The sequence below is a fragment of the Hirundo rustica genome, chromosome 6, assembly GCF_015227805.2.
Source record: "Hirundo rustica isolate bHirRus1 chromosome 6, bHirRus1.pri.v3, whole genome shotgun sequence".
In the NCBI taxonomy this organism is placed as follows: domain Eukaryota; kingdom Metazoa; phylum Chordata; class Aves; order Passeriformes; family Hirundinidae; genus Hirundo; species Hirundo rustica.
In genome coordinates this window covers 9,939,522-9,953,967 of record NC_053455.1, presented here as the reverse complement: position 1 = coordinate 9,953,967, position 14,446 = coordinate 9,939,522, and positions in this window count along the sequence as shown.

Here is a 14,446-nt window from a genome sequence, read left to right as displayed (position 1 = left end):
TGGGCATGTGGAATGAAAGTCTGTGATGTCAAAATATCCTGAGCCAGAAGTTTATTCCACTTGAGGGGTGAAGAAGATGAAGTTGTAGGCTCTGATACTTTTTACACTGGTCCCCCATCCCCTTAGAAATTGTCCATAAAGTACCTTTTCAGAATAATTACAAGAATGAAGAGCCACCTATTTGTAGGAATCAGCTAGATTTGAGAACCAAATCTGCTTGGAGGGAGAAGGGGAAGGAGCAGTAGCAAGGTAGAGAATGATTTCTAGGACAAAGCTTTTCATTTTCTGGCCTTTTGCTATAAGGTGGCAATTTCCCAGGAAATTCCAGAATCTCCTTGAAAGCTGTGGATCAGAAATGCTCATTAGTGAGCAATATTAAAATCAGGCTGGTTTTAGCAAAGGATGTAGGGTGGGATGGAGTGGAAAAGAGGGAGGGAGAGGGAAAGAAGTCTGCTCAACCTGTTGGATTACAGGTGCATCATGTCACACTGTTAGAGGAGTTCAGTATGGTTCAAATTATGTCAGCAAAATACACAATGTAGTTATATACTGTACCATAATCACCCATTTCAAGACATTATGGGGCAAGAGCATTGAATATGAGAGATTTGATTGCCTATGTTGAAAAATCAGGCTTAACTAAGAAACTAGCTACAGCTTCTGCACATTCTCTTGATGTGTTTTTTTGTCCTCCGTCGGATAGGGTGGAAACATGTAAGAAAATGGATAATACTTCAGTGAAATACAGAACACACAAGCACATCAAGCTTCCCAGACAGGAGACTGACTTCCAGTTTTTACCACCCAGTGTTCCTAGGAGGATCCTTCATTGCTAACATTTCCTCGCTGATCTTAACAGCCTTTTAAAGAGAGAGGAAAGTGCCCTTTTGCAGCGGGGTGTGCAGATATTCTCATGGTTACAGCTGATTGCCAGCCTGCAGGCACACGTCAGAGCCAGGATGGCAGCACTGGACTCCTTTAGGTTTGTACACGGGCTATAAATGGGACTGTATTCCCTCTGAAGGCATTACACCCAGCCCTGTCACTGCTGGCATTAGAGCAGCACCAAGAGGCCCAGGTGAGCTGAGCACATGCACCTGGGACCTGTCACAAGTGACAAAGCCACTGGCAAAATGTGACCTGTGCACCAGTGTGGCACCACAGCGAGCCCAGAGCCTCCTCCCGCCTCAGGGGACAGTGCTGGCTCTTAAACGTTACCCCTTGGAGCATCTTCTGCCCCCAAGGGAATGCGAGGGCTCAATTCCCCTCAGACTGGGTGCCTTTGCACCTGCCACTTCTGTGCCACTTCTGACAGAGCTGGAGTCTGAGTCAAGGTGCAGCGTGCTTGCCTAGGAAAAGAAAATGCAGTTCTTCCTCACGGTGAATCTCAATTTGAGACAGGATTTCTGCCTCGTAAGGAAACAGTTCCTCATTTCTCATGCAGTTTGACTTTGATCCTGCAAACATTTACTAAGAGAGGGGAAGGGATTTGCAAAATGGCCATGGCAGGAGATCGGAAGTACCCGTGGCTGCTGTGAGAGTGTGGTGGTACCTCCACATTAGGGAGCTGCTGTCTGCCTGAAGAAAGAGCAGGTTTCTCAAAGCTGAAGGGATTTCATGCCCCAGCTCCTACTGACTTTTCTTACTTCAGTGGGATTTCAGCACAACTCCCTTGATCACCTGGGCCCTGGTTGTGTAGGCTTTGGGAATTGCACAGCACCGTGCTCCTTTCAAAGGCTGATGCACGAGGGGATTGTGCAAGGCAGTGGCAGAATGGAAAACAGAACCTTACAACCCAGATCTTCTCACAGCTCCTTCTTAAATGACAGCGCTCTCCTAATGCTCAGCAAGAATCTCCTCCAGAGCAAAACTCTCACATGGCAGCATCTCAGTGCCCACAAGTTCTTACAGTACCTGGATGCAAATACAGTTAGATAATGTCTTGACTCGTGTCACAACTTAGTACCAAATCAGAGCATGCAGCCATATCAGTGCTTAATGATCGTCTGAAACTTTAATTCATTTTACTCTGTAGCCATTTTCATTAATTAGCTGCATTAATTTTATACAGATTAAAAATGTAAGTCAATCTCTTTGAAGTAGAAAAGTGGCATTTTAAAATCTACATTCTATCCCAAGCCTATAAATACATCTGCCTCATAGAAATCAGCTGTTTATGGTAGTTCTTATAGCAGAGAGGGTGACTCAAAGAGGCTTATGTGCTGCATTAGTTTTATCAGAGCTGGAAAAAACCTCCCAAATTCCCTGTGAATTAGAAGGATCAGTGACTATAGATAGATCCTGTGTTCTTCCCCCACCAGCTGAAACATGGCACTGGTTTTGGATAGTCTGGATCCAAAGCAGTCACACTAGCAGAAAACAGTCACATTTTGTTGCACTTTTACAGAATACTTTCTCAAGTAAAAATCAACAAAGCAGCAACCCCACAAAGGCTGCTAGTTGCACAAAACACACAGTCAGTGTTTTCCTCTATGCCTGCACCATTTTGTTGTAGAATACCTAAGAGTGGTTGAATTCAATTACACACTCCAAAATAATATTAAAAGATCATGAGTAAGGCTGCAGAGCCACCCATGCAAAAAAGCTAGGGAATCTAATAGAATTAAGGCACTTTCTGAAGCCATTAGTTGTAGGATAAATAAGGCTGAGTAATGAGTTCAGGGATAAAGGACAGAGGGATGAGGTCCTAGCTGGGTCTCACAGGAGTCTGGAGGTCACCAGTGGCATCCTGGCGTCTGTGCTGGTACTTGTGCAGCTCAGTGTTGCTATAATTGACCTATAAATGCTAAAAGGCCTGAGCACTTTGTCAGGGGAGTCTGCTGATGGTGCACAGTTATTTATGGCACTAAGGATGGGACAGGTTGTAAGGAGACATGGAAAGACTTTTACGGGTGAGTCCTGCCTAATGCTGGACTGGGCAATAAAGTGCAGGTGAAACTCCTGCAGATAAATGCAAAGGGTCACCAGAGGACAGCCCTGTTGGGAACTGTGAGTTGATGGTTGCTGGGGCTGCAGCACCAGGACAGAGGTCAGTGCTCAGATAGCTGCTCCAGGCTGAGAAACACCATGAGAGGAGCACTGTCATGCTCTGAGGGAAGTACAAGCTTGTTCCTTTCCACAGGAGCTGCTTAAAACCTCCTTGCAGAGCGTGACTAAGTGGAGCTAATCTAGGAGATCATTCCCATTTTCTCCAGTGTCCCTCTGTACTTCCCTGTCAGTGACGGTCTAAAGCTCCGTGACACTTCCCAAACATGTAATGGCTGCTTGCTGCAAGTCAGAGTCAAGATCCAGTTGTGTTTTCAACCACATAATAAGATTTATCTTGTGGTTCTTAACAGTACCTTTGCCCACTTGTAAGATAGGAGGTTTTCATTTTGACTTTGTTTCCTAAACATTTGAAAGCCTTTGAAAAGCAGAGGGCTTGCTCAGCTGTGTCCATAAACATTCAAATTATACTTGACTTATTTTGTGGCCTGTATTTATCCTCTGTGTGTGCATGTTGCTGTTTAGCAAGTGCAGCAGTCCTCTGAGACCGATGATGGAAGATACCTCCTACCTGCAGTGCAGCTCGGGGAGCTAAACCTCCTGGCTCCCATGCTTGAATCTGCGCTGGACCAGAGAGTAAGACTTTTAAATTACTTATTTGAACACCATCACAGCCCAAAACTGCGGGCAGCAGCCGCTGGGGCGCCAGGAAGGGCACTGGCAGGTATCACCTTTGGCTGCAGTGGCTGGTTGAGGGCTGGGCATCCCTCCCTGTCCTGTGGCTCCTTGCCTGCTCCAGGGCTTGGGCTCCATGGCTGCAGCGGGGAGCAGCTCCATTCCCCCGCCCGGCAGCTCCGGTGTCCTTCGGAGGCAGCACAGCTCAACAGCAGCAGCTTGTTTGCAGGCTCTGGGATTTTACAAGGACTTTCAAGAGGCAGCGCTGCCTTGGGAACAGGCGAAGCAGCAAACACTGGTGACGGTGCTCTCCCCTGCAAGGCACCACACAGCTGCGGGGTTTATCTGTTTCACTGCTCCCAATCACAGCTGCCCATCATGTTTCAGCGTACTTATGACAACTGTAGGTCCACCTCTTCCACTTCTTTTGGAAAAAAAATGCAATAAGCACATGCTACAATTTGCACATTTTTTCAACAGCCCAGGCTAAAATCAGTCTTTATGTGCTTGGAATTTATTTAAAATAATTGCTATTTATGCTTTTTTTTTTTTTTTTTGGCTTTTTACCAATCTAATCAGCATAATTTGACTGTGCTGTAACAAATCTACAAGACTCCAGAACTGGTCTTGCAGATCATGCAGATTAAACACGAACCAATTAGTAGATTTCTGGATCTCTAAATCCACAGCTTTGGAAAAAGCTAACAATGCCCATCAGTCTTCACACAACAAGAGAGAAACAAAACTCAGACATACAAGAAAAATGACTACAGATGGACATATGTGTGAGAAATCTTTGCAAAGGAAAAGGATTAAAAAACTAAACCAGAAACAAACAAAAAAAAAATTGGGATAATAAGGAACAGCATTTTGGGTTTTTTTCCTAAATATTTCAAGAATAAAGGCTTTTTCTGTCTTTAGTTCACTCTTTTGTGGAAATTAAACATGGTTCTGTAAGAACCAGAGGCCATAAACCACCATGGGATGAAAAGGAAAAAGTAGCAGAAGCTGCAAAGATGAATATTGAATTCACCCACGAGTTAGTCTGAGCACATCCAAAAGCCATGACGTCAGTAAAAAGGAAAAAGCCTGACTATCGCCCTGGGAATGAAACCAAAAACTTGCTTTGCCAGTATGTGAAGGTTTCTGAAAGTCTTCTAAAAGTTTCCTCAGGAGACAACAATGACTCGATTAGAAATGTTCCAGCAGATGATGAAGAACAATAACAGCTGCTCCAGAGCTCACTGCAAACAATGGAAAGTCCCCGTTGATTTGTTCAGTCTTGAACAGGGTCCAAAATTCACAGAATTTCACAGAAGAGGTAAAACCAGCTGTCTGCCTGCGACAGCAGCGTTCACGCAATGAGGGGATGGGAATGGCCCCATAATTCAAGCCCCATCCAAAAACTGCCACTGACAGGCAAGAGCCTAAAAACAAGCACTGGAAAAGTGCGTTCAGTGCTGGTCTGGAAGAAGGATGTTCCCTTCCCAGGCTTGATGGGATAACACAGACAAACTCAGAAAGGTCTCTCTGGGATTAAACCTGTCATGCATAAGTTGACACCATTAATTCCTACGTGCCTTAAGGAGGTGTTTTTTCTTTCCTGCTTGCTTAGTCACACGCAATCAGGATGTGCTCCTGATCTCACTGGTGCCAGTTTTATGGGAGGTCTCTCGGCTGCGTTTCTTGGCACTGAGCTTATCAAGCTGCCCATGGGGGCTGAATGGGCTGGGCAGGCCCTTTGCTCTGATCTGATAAACACCCCACACTGTGTCACCTTCTGAGCTTACTTGGGGCATACCTGTACTTAGGATGGCTCTAATGATTTCCCCTAGTCATCACCACCTAAAGCCTTCCTTGGCATCCAAGAGCAGGAAGCTGCCGTGTCTCTGCCCAGAGCCCCCATTCCCATGCCCAATGCAATTAGAGCCTGTTGCCCTACACGGTGCAATTAGAATTAATGAGGAGATTTAAACCAATGACATCAGAAATGTGTTTGGCTCGTTGCCTTTGAAACACAGATAAAAGAAGTGAGACAGCCTCAAAACCATATGACAAATGTGACAGTGCTGGAGTCTGAATTGCAGCACTGCACCAGCAGGGCTGAGGGGCACAGGCTGTGGGTGATGGAACAGCCTCGTAAGGAATTTAACGACAGATAAGGAAGTGTAGGGGCAACAGAGTAAGCAGTGGGTTTTGCCAGTGAAAGGACAAATTCCTCTTTCACCTCTTGAGGACCTTGGTGTAAACCTGCTCAGCGAAGCTTTGTGCCTTCCCACAGTTCAGAGCAGAGCAGCTTTGTGCTGCAGTGCAGGAGCTGATGAAAAAGGAATAAACTGAATCCTAGTAACATCTGCTTCACTCTCCTAGCTCATCTTCCACCACCACTTCACAAAAAGAGAAGCATTTGGGAAGTCCAAGAGAAGCTTTCCCCATGATGTGGTCTTTCAAAGAAGACCACACTTCTCTGCAAATGAAGCTTTAACAGCAGTATTATTTATTTAACAGGAAAAACAAGCCAAAGACAAAATAAAAATTAACCTTATTCCTGAGCCTTTCACTAGGTAGATTTTATTTTGTCATTTCTCACAAAACTCTGTAGTCTTGTATTTGAAGGGGGCTTGTGTCACTCATACTCTTTTGGCCAGGTACAATAAATACTCCTAAAAGTAATCTTAATGAAGTTTGTGCAAGCATGCACATTATGAGCATGCTCTCTTCCCAAATTCCTGTCCCTGGCCCATGGAACTGAAAACAGGCTTTTTCCATTACATGGTTAAAGACTGTGTACAGGCAGAGCAGAGGCTCTGGATCCTTGTCCTAGTAGTTAAAATCCCTCTGGAATTTTTGTCAATTTATCCAAAGGGCTACTTGGAAATACTGTGCAGGGCTTAAACCCTCTGCGCTATTTTTGAGCACAAGCTCTAGCAGCTCTGAAGCATTTATTCCCAATTGCACCCACAACTTTTCATTTTGGTCTCTTTAATGTGTCAGTTTAAATCTCTTCCCCTTCCTCAGGCAGCTCTCGGGCTGTGCGGTGGCGTTGGGGCTGATCTGAGAGCAGGAACTGTGCAAAGTGCTCTCCCAGCAGCAGCACTTCCTCGCTTTGTGCAATTGCACATCTTGGTAGGCACAGGAAAGGCTGGTTTATGCCCCAAAAGGCACATTGGTACTTTGGCATGTGCCAAGGCCATACAGCCTTTGCTCTATCTCCAGAATCACCTGTATAGCTTCACCTGCCTCAGTCATGTGCTGCAAATTCAGACATCAGCTACTGATGGGGATTTCTTGCATTAAAAGTTTTATTTGGGGAAAAAAAAATCAGTCGTACCTCCACCAGGAACAATCCCACTCAGCCATCAATTTGCACTTGCAAAGCAACAGAAAGTCCCCCTCTGAGGTGGATGTCCCCCAGTGGCAATGCTGCTGTGAGCTTCAGGAGCAGGAGGATACATGTGCTCTGTGCCCATATGTCCCTGCCACCTCGTGGGACACTGCAGGGAACGGATGTTATCCCTCTGGAGGAACCATGCTGCCTCCACATCTCTCACCAGGAGCTCACGAGGAGGGAGGAGGCAATTTCAGAAACTCACACCCCAGAACTGGGAAGGATTTTTCCATGTTCCTTGCTGAAATTAGTCTTTCCACTTCTCTGCCAGTCCTCCTCCTCCAAGTCAGGCCTGTCACCGAGGAAATGCTAAACTCCAGGAACACCAGTGCGGATTTGGTGCACAGGCAGGGAGACTGCTCCTGCTCCTCTCTGGGGAATAAATCCCTCCATTAGCAGGACAGCTTCTTGCAAAGAAAAGAAGGAAAGAAATCAAAGGAAAAAGTGATTACCTACAAGAAAGCTTCAGCTGATGGAGCAGGGCCAGTGTCCCTGCTTGCTGCTAAGTGACCTTGGATGGGTCACTTGGGTCCAGCACAGCACTGTCACAGGCAAGGGCTGTGCAGTCAGCCAGCACGGGGCCAGACACTGCTGCTGGCTCTGCCCTTAGTGTTCTACTGTTCTTTTATTATTCATATCAAGCCTTGCAACATGCTTGTTTATAATATTACTTTCTACTTTTCGAAGGCAGTATGGACATGATGATCAATTATACGCTAAAAGCAAAGGGAAGGGTGCTTTGTAAAGTCAGCTTATTAGGGGTTTATTCAGTAAATTAATGTCTTTTAGAATGCTTATGGGCAAGGAATAAAAGATGTCTCATAATTACATCACGCAGTTTATATTTCTGAAAGCCAGGGAAATTTCCCATATAATTCAGCCCCATCTCTGCACAAAATAAGGATTCTGTACTCTTCATCTAATAAGAAAGCAAAGTGTTTGGAGGTCTTTGGAGTAGCGATGCAGTAGCCAAATTCAGCTTTAACACACACTGTGTTAGGGAGCCAGATGAGCTTGTGGTAGCACCTCATGAAGGGATTAATGTGATGCGGGCCTGGGGCATCTCCTCTCACCTGCATCCCACAGGCCTGGGTTACACAGGGGCAATGCTTCCATTTACTAAAGAAAGTGTTCTGTCATTTTTCTCCAGATCTTCCCAAGATATAGCCTTTTCTCAGTGTAAATATCAAGAATCTCAAAAAGTTCTCCCTTGCACACAAAGGTAAATGAAAATGCCCCTTCCTTAGAGCTGGCAATGTTTAAAAAGACTTAATGAGCTTTTCTTATTCATAAAAATGCCTTGTTTTTAAAAGCTTGCCATTTTCTTAACAGCTTTAAATGTGTCTTTTGCATCTCTCCAAATCTGCAACCCTTTTTCCTCCCACTTTCCTCCAAAGTCCATGTTATGGAGTATACATGATATGGTCCTGCAGCTGCTTCTCCTTGAGGAAAGTCCAACAACTAACGAAATGGCAACCAGGAGAAAGTGTTGGTGGGGAAAGTTAATTTTAATGAGAAGAAAAGAAAATGCCCAGAGACAAAAGTCAAAGCCAGGTTGTGTTGTCAGTGTAAACCGCTTGCCTCTGTGGGACACCCAGAAAACACAGAGAAGCTTTCTTGAGCTTTCTCTCAAACTTTTCATCCTAAAGTCCAGCCTGACACAACGTAATGTGGACGCCTTGCATGATGTCTCTCAGTTCTGCCTGCCTGCAAAACATCAAAGAATTGACATTCTCTGCTAATTTTTTTTCCAAACAAGGACTATTTTTTAATTACAGGTTTTAAGATGATATAATGTCCCTCCTGTGTTTTCAGGCACCCTGCTCAGTGCTTTTGCTGAGCAACAGTAGTATCTGGCAATGATAAGATCTTTATAAACTGTTGTCCTTGTTAAACAAAGAGGAGTTTGATTCTACAGTAACATTGCATATGGTGAAAACCTGATTTGCAGGCAGTCTTTTCCCATCAGCCTACTGTGAAACTCACCTGGTGACCTTCAAGAGCTTTTGAGCTCCTGTCTAGCAAAGCAATGGTGAGTGCCTGACTTTCAACCCATTTGTCAGACGTGCCACTGCTGGCCACACCTCAGCCTGTAACCTTCAGCCATGGATTCAGAGCTTGTAGTCAGCTCTTTTAGCACCTGAGCCCTTTGAAATGCCTTTCAGCCCCGTTGCAAATGGCAATACAAAAACGGTGATAGAGGGAGATTAAAGGCTGATGGCGGATGTCAAAGGAACTGTGCTATCTCTCCAGTTCTCTGCCAATATTTTCCAGGAACTTACTTCCTCTTATATAAGTTATTTTTATTTTAAAAAAATCATTCTACCTTATGCAAATATTTCTTATCAGCAGATAATGCACTTGCAGCCCCAGACATAGGTGATTAGGGAACCTGGGCTCGAGGTGACACAGTGGTAGCACGTGGTACCATGCAGAGCAGCAGCTGGACTCCTTCCACCTAAAAAGTAATTTGTTCTAACTATAAGGAATGAACCATTAAGCACAAATGACCCATTGAGCAAAATGCTTTGCAGACCACCACTGTGGACCCTCCAATGTAGAATATGTGTCCCAGTTCAGAAGTGAAGGGAGGGGAAAGTGTGGCTTTACTCCCTTAAACTCCTGAGATTAGAAAAATAATATAAAGGTGTGTAATGCAAACCACATGTCTGTGATCCAGGGTGCTTGCTACTGCGGCACCCAGAAGGTCACCAGCAATGTTTCCTTTCTTCTCACGACAATAATTTGGGGACCAGTTTTCCCAGGTGCCATGTATTGTTTTTCTCAATGAAACCATTCTCAGAATTTGGAGGTTAGACCTGCACCCACCGACGTCACAGCGGCCTTTGAATCAGCCCCTCATTTCTGTGGGTGCTGTGGGAACACGGATACACAGTGCTCTGGCAACAGCCTTTAAAAAATGTATTTGAGATAATTTCTCCCTCCGGCAACCTCTAGTTTAGCAGCTTAATCATCAGACAAGAATAAGAGTAGCGGAAAGATCTTCCAACCTTCCTACAACGAGTTAATTCTCTCCCCTGCTATATTAGCCGTCATACAACTAAATATACTGTCATTTGTTTCTCACCCTCCTCCGGATCAGAGAGCTGCTTAATCACTGCCTGTCAGCTCCCGCCTTGCCATATTTCAGCCTGTTCATTTAAAATGTTGTTATTTGCTCCCCGGGCAGCCAGTAGTAAACCAGAGAAGCAATCAATAAATGTCCTTAACCGGAGCTCAGGCTGCAAGCGGAAGCACTGTCTAAAGCGCCGGGGGGAGGATAAATCCCTGTTTCCTTCCCCCGGCACTGCCGATTGCACATAGGCACTGATTCACTTGTCAGCTTGCCATTAGCAGACACGCTCTGCCTCCCAAAGCTGAGGGCTGTGAGGGGAGAAAGAGCGACCCGCCCCCGGGGAGCAGCCGCGGCCCCCGTGGCTGCGCTGCCCCGTGTCCCGCGGGCCTCACCCCTGGGGACAGCTCCCTGGGGAGGGCCGGCTGCCTGCAGCCTGTCCCCGCTCCCAGCACCGGGGAGGCCCTGGCATGGCCGGCGCCTCACGGCCCCGCGGCACCCCACGGGCAGGCCACGCCGCAGGGAAGGCCCACGGCATGGCAGCAGCCCACGGGCGTGGTGCTCTGCCAGCCAAGGCATCCGAGGGAGCCAAATCCAGGGTGACCGCAGCCACTGCTGGTAGCCCTTGGACCTGCAGGTTGGAGCTGCTGCCCCTTCAGAAGGGGGGAGGAGTTGGTCTCCTCTCCGTCATCACGGCTGATGTTAAGTTGCTCCATCCTTCCCACCTGTTGCCTGCTGTGCAGCTCATCAGCAGGAGCCAGGAATCGCCTCCTGGCCTTGAGCAGCACCCCAAAGCCTCCAGACCCACAGCTATTGTCAGAGCTGCAAACATTGCTCAGATGAAAGCAACATCCCCTCTCTCCTGCCCTCCCAGCCTCCTGTGGCAGGATTCCTTGGATGCAAACCAACGTTGCACTCCTGCCAGCCATCCCTTTGGAAACTAGAGGGATAATTATTCTTCTTACCAGCGTTTTGCACTTGAACAATACCGCAAGGCTACGACAAAACAAAAGCAAAAATCCGTCCTGAGTGTTGGCTCCTGCAGTTAAATTCAAAGTCAAGGTCCAGACTGTGAAGTTGCCTCCTGCTGTAACTTGGCAATTAAGTAGATGTACCAAGTGGGTCTTTAAAGGGCAACCTAAATAAGAGCTGTTAATTCCACTGCTGGCACAACCAGTAACTGCTTGCAAAAGGGTTGGTGCGTGAAAAAAGTTGTAGAAATCAGTTTTATTTTATTCTGCCATGATGGAACCCTTTTAGATGGCTCAGTCCCTGGATGCCTTCACTCACTGCCGGAGCTCCCATCAGTCAGTGTCTGGGTCACCACACTCCGGTCTGGTCTCAGCTCCTGAGCAGATGTTTCCATGCCATTTAATGCCACTGTGATGAACATCATAAGGCATAAACCTGGCATTAGGTGAGCAACAGGGACATCAGCTACCCTTCTGGTGCTTTTGAAGTGCCAGACCAACTCCTTAGGGCTGGAGGAGCTGCATGCTTTGGGACATGCCAAATGTGGCATAAAAAAGCCGTGGCACAGTCACTTTTGTCCCTGGGTGTACAGACTTAACTGCAAGACCAAACTTGTTTCTGTGCTCAGTGATGGGAGCTGGGAAACTCCTCTAGAGGCAGATGCTGCTTAGGTTTTTGGTTTTTTTTTTTTTTAAATTCAGTACTTATGCTCTGATCATCCCTGTTGACCCAAATGTAGCATGACAATTCTCCTACAAACCCCAGAGACAGTTAGATGAGAAGTCCCTTCCAAGTCAGCAGAGTGATTCCCAGGGGTGCCAAAGCAGATCAGAAGTATATATAACATAAGAAATAGAAGGGGAGAATATTGTAGGAAAAGTGTAAAGGAAACATAAGGTTACACATATAGCTCAAAATATCCTTTCATTCCTGCCAGATATTAGTCAGTCTTGTCTCCAACCATAACACGTCCTTTACTAAAGAAGCACCATTCTCTATCCTCCTTCTCCAAATGTGATCCAAGATCTTCTTCCTTGACACTGGAAGTCAGGAGCAGGCACCCAGCTGTCACATTTGCAGCTGCCAAAATGGAGACAAAATATTCAGGCAATCCTGGCTGATCCACTCGTGTCTGCCAGTGATCAGCTGTCAGCAGTGACGGGCTGTCCATGTTGTCCTGTCCTATGCGTTCTCTGAAACCAGAGAGCTTCATGCACAAATGGACCTGGCCCACACTTTTAACAATTTTTTTCCTTCTGCCTCCATCTTCCTTTGTAACAAACCATCTCCCTGGATGGGTCACATGACAGCAATACTCCACTGCAGCAGCTCTTAGGTACAACCAAAGTCTGAGAGATGCTACCACAGGACAGCTTAGAAGGAAAAACATCTTGTAAATCCATTCTCAGATGATGAAATGTGGTACATGAATCATCCCCATCCCAGCCCAAGAGCACTGTTAGTGTCAAGGGCAATAATAAAGAAGACAAGGAGTGCAGAAGAGCACATGCAGCCTGCTCTAATTACTCCCATCACTAACAAGTCAATGAATCAAAGCATGAAAGTGAATGCGCACAGAAATGTGTAAAGCTGAAGAAAGCCTCCCTTATTCCCTGACAGGGAGGGAGAATGCCTGTGTCAGCAAAACAAAGCTTCAAAAGCAGTATGAAAAGTTGAGCCTCTAGCTGTGCTGGCAACTCTGTGCCCTTGGGTGACTTTGGATAATGTCAATGTTCATTCTACAAAATATGGATGGTGCCGGCTTTCCTGCACTGTTACTCATCTGGATTTGGTCTTTTTCCAAGTTCCCCTGGTAGGCAACCATTCTCTGCCCAGCACACAGGAACTCCCACATTTAGGCAAGAATCCTCAACACCGAAGTAAAAACCTACACAAACTGTGCTTGGCTGCATTACACACAGAGGCAGTGAGGCAAGAGGCTCTGTAGTGGGCTGAAGACTACTAGATGTCCTCTCTGAAACCAGGACATCCCTGTGAGGAGGTTGCAAGTGTCCTATTTAGCACCCTTTCTCCAACACAATCATCATTACTGGTCCAGAATGTTCCTCTTTGCATTCCTCTCTCGTCTCCACTTCAGAGGCCCTGTGATATTGCAGCAATCTGGCAGAGAGCATTCAGGCAGTTTTTAATCAAACCATGCAATGGTTTCCCTTCTTGTTCTGCCAGACAGGGACCCTCGCCATCATGCTCTGTAAACGCCCTCTGCTCTGGAGCAGGAGCATCAGCCTCATGTTCTCCATGTCTGGAAGGAAAGGACTCATTAATGACCTGATTCAGAGCCTCCTGACACTCAGGAGAAGAGCTCATTCCAGTCCTGATTCATGCTGCTGTGGTCTGATTCAATCCCTCCTGGCCCAGCAGGGAAGTGGGACCATGGCCCAGCAGGGAAGTGGGACCATGACTCAGATTTCCAGGTTCAGAGCAGGGTGACTCAGGACACACATGGACCACAGCTGGGACAACCTCTCCAAAAACTCCTCTGCTCCTCTGCTGCCTACTGGGGACATGCTACAGTGCCTGGGCACTGATGAGCTCTTCCAAGATGCACTTTGGACCAGGTCAGTACAACGAAGCTGTATGTTCGAAGTGTGTGGCACCACGACATTCAGGCTGAAGTCCCCTGGGTAAATAGGTGCTAATCCACCTCTGGCAATCACTGCATTTCCAACCTGTTGCAAGAACCTGCCTGGCAGAGCCCCTCCTCCTGACACAGTGCCAGGTCTTGTTCTGCAGATGCTGTTGGACCGATGCCCTTTGCGTCCTGCCGTGAAGAATGCAATGAGCTTTTTCGGCTTCAGCAGCTCAGGGCTGCTGGGTTTTGTACCTCGTGCTTACACTTATGGGACCTGACAGTGGCTCTTTAATTCTTAATCCTTCTGAGAAGCAGACTGTGTGTTGCTTCCAACTTGGATCAGTCTGGACCTCATTAGCTCCTCTCACTCGGTGGTGCCCAGAGGAGGTGGCAGACGAACAGACCCAGGAAAATCACAATCCATCGCTATGGTGCTACTGTGATCCAGCCCTGTGACTTTTATACTAAATTGGAACTGAACTCCTCGATAAAGCCCCTGAGGCTTTCCTGGTAGTTCTGATTTTTCTTGATATACTTTCCTTTTTTGCCTTCCAGATTTCCACTTGTGTTCAGAACAGGTGTTAGGATGGATCACAGGATGCAGAGTCCTGACGTGCTCTGTCTGAGGGTCCTCACTCTCAATAGTGGGGGATGTTGACTGGCCCCATATCTCCAGGGCAGGTATGTGGGCATGTGTACGTGGGGGAGGCTGGAAGCTTTAGAAAATCTTCCCTGATAT